We start from the raw sequence: 2093 nt of genomic DNA on the forward strand, positions 1-2093 counted from the left end.
GGCATGGTGGTGCGTGCCTGTAATCCCAGCTACTCAGGAGGCTGAGGCAGGAGAATTGCCTGAACCCAGGAGGCGGAGGTTGCGGTGAGCCGAGATCGCACCATTGCACTCCAGCCTGGGTAACAAGAAAAAAGCTGGGCGCCGTGGCTCCTGCCTGTAATCCCAGCACTTTGAGAGGCCGAGGTGGGCAGATCACAAAGTCAGGAGTTTGAGACTAGCCTGGCCAACATGGTGAAACCCCGTCTCTACTAAAAACACAAAAATTAGCTGGCTGTGGTAAATGTGTGCCTATAATCCCAGCTACTTTGGAGGCTGAGGCAGGAGAATCACTTGAACCCAGGAGGCAGAGGTTGCAGTGAGCCAAGATGGCGCCACTGCACTTGATCCTGCCTGGGCAACAGAGCGAGACTGTGTCTCAAAAACAAACAAACAAACAAACAAAAAAAAACAATAAAATTAACCAGGTACGGTGGCATGCACCTGTAGTCCCAGCTACTTGGGAGGCTGAGGCAGGAGAATGGCTTGAACCCAGGAGGTGGAGGTTGCAGTGAGCCGAGATCACGCCACTTGCATGCCAGCCTGGGCAACAGAGCAAGACTCTGTCTCAAAAAAAAAAGTATTCAATGATGACAGATGTTTAACACATTATGCAGTAACATCTCCCTCACCCAGAGGAAATTAAATGACGTTCAGCAAGCACACATAAAAGGCCTCACACTCAAAACAGATGCCATTCTTCCAGCTACTCAGAAGGCTGAGGCAGTAGGATTGCTTGAGCCCAGAAGTTCTAGTCCAGCCTGGGCACGAGAGCAAGACCCTAACTCTAAAACAACAACAACAAGAAAACTAAACTAAATGCTACTCATTCCTCAGGCTTCAGGGCGGGGAAATCAACTGATAGAGTTACCATCCCTGATTCTCCCATGGCAAGCTATTCTTATTAGAGATAAAATCACTGGGTGAACAAAATAGAAAAGATCAAAATAACATTCACGTAATTCCTTTTTTTTTTTTTGAGGCAAAGTCTCACTCTGTCGCCCAGGGTAGAATGCAGTGGCATAATCTTGGCTCACTGCAACCGCCACCTCCTGGGTTCAAGCAATTCTACTGTCTCAGCCTCCCAAGTAGGAGGGACTACAGGCACCCGCCAGCATACCCGGCTAATTTTTCTATTTCTAGCAGAGATGGGTTTCACCATATTGGTCAGGCTGGTCTCGAACACCTGACCTCAGGTGATCCACTCACCTTGGCCTCCCAAAGTGCTGAGATTATAGTCATGAGCCACTGCACCCAACCACCACATAATTACTTTTAAATGAAAACTATTAAGAAGGGAGTGAAGTAGTAAGCATTACTAGAATGCAGTACAGTGAGAGCAGCAAGAAACAGTTGAAAATCTGAGAGCGAAAAAATAGAAAACCAAAACAAAAAAACTCACACAAAAATAGGACATAACCTTAAAAGCATGAAAGCACAGAGCGCTTCAGATAGAGACCAAAAGAGCTAGGCAGCTCACTAAATGCTGAAAGCATCACTGATCTTTGCATTACAGCAAACTATAATGACAAGTTATCAGCGAAAAACAAATCATCTGTTTAACAGATTCTATTTATGAAAACATTTGCATAAAAAGATTTAAAAAATTGCTTTGCTTAATCATATAAATTTTAATTATCTGGATAATTTATTTATGTGCCTGGTACATATGCTTAAAATGTCTACTGAATGGAAAAATTTCAGAGCAAGACACTGAACTGTGACCTATGCTTTTCTGCATTCTCCAACATACTAGAAAACAAAATGACCACATCATGGTACAAGTAAAATGGATGTCATTATGATATTACATTAGGAAATGCTGAAATGTCTTCTGAACCATAGGAAAATTACCTCATATTCAAGACCACAGGAACTATATTTTCCTACTGCAAATTATTTGAAATTTGTGTATATATATATATATATATATATACACACACACACACACACACATGGCACTTAACCCTTTCATTAAGGAATGAAACTGCCTGGGTTTAATCCCAGCATCACTTAGTAGCTGTGTGACCTTGGGCAAATGATTAAACCTCTCTGAG

General features: G+C 42.8%; 1 protein-coding gene across 1 annotated transcript in view; it reads right to left on the bottom strand.

The window, feature by feature from the left end:
- CAMLG (calcium modulating ligand) overlaps positions 1–2093 on the bottom strand; it is a 12640-nt gene that overhangs the window by 5966 nt on the left and 4581 nt on the right. The window lies entirely within an intron of this gene.

Source organism: Cebus imitator, unplaced genomic scaffold (genome assembly GCF_001604975.1).
Source record: "Cebus imitator isolate Cc_AM_T3 unplaced genomic scaffold, Cebus_imitator-1.0 Scaffold76, whole genome shotgun sequence".
Lineage (NCBI taxonomy): Eukaryota > Metazoa > Chordata > Mammalia > Primates > Cebidae > Cebus > Cebus imitator.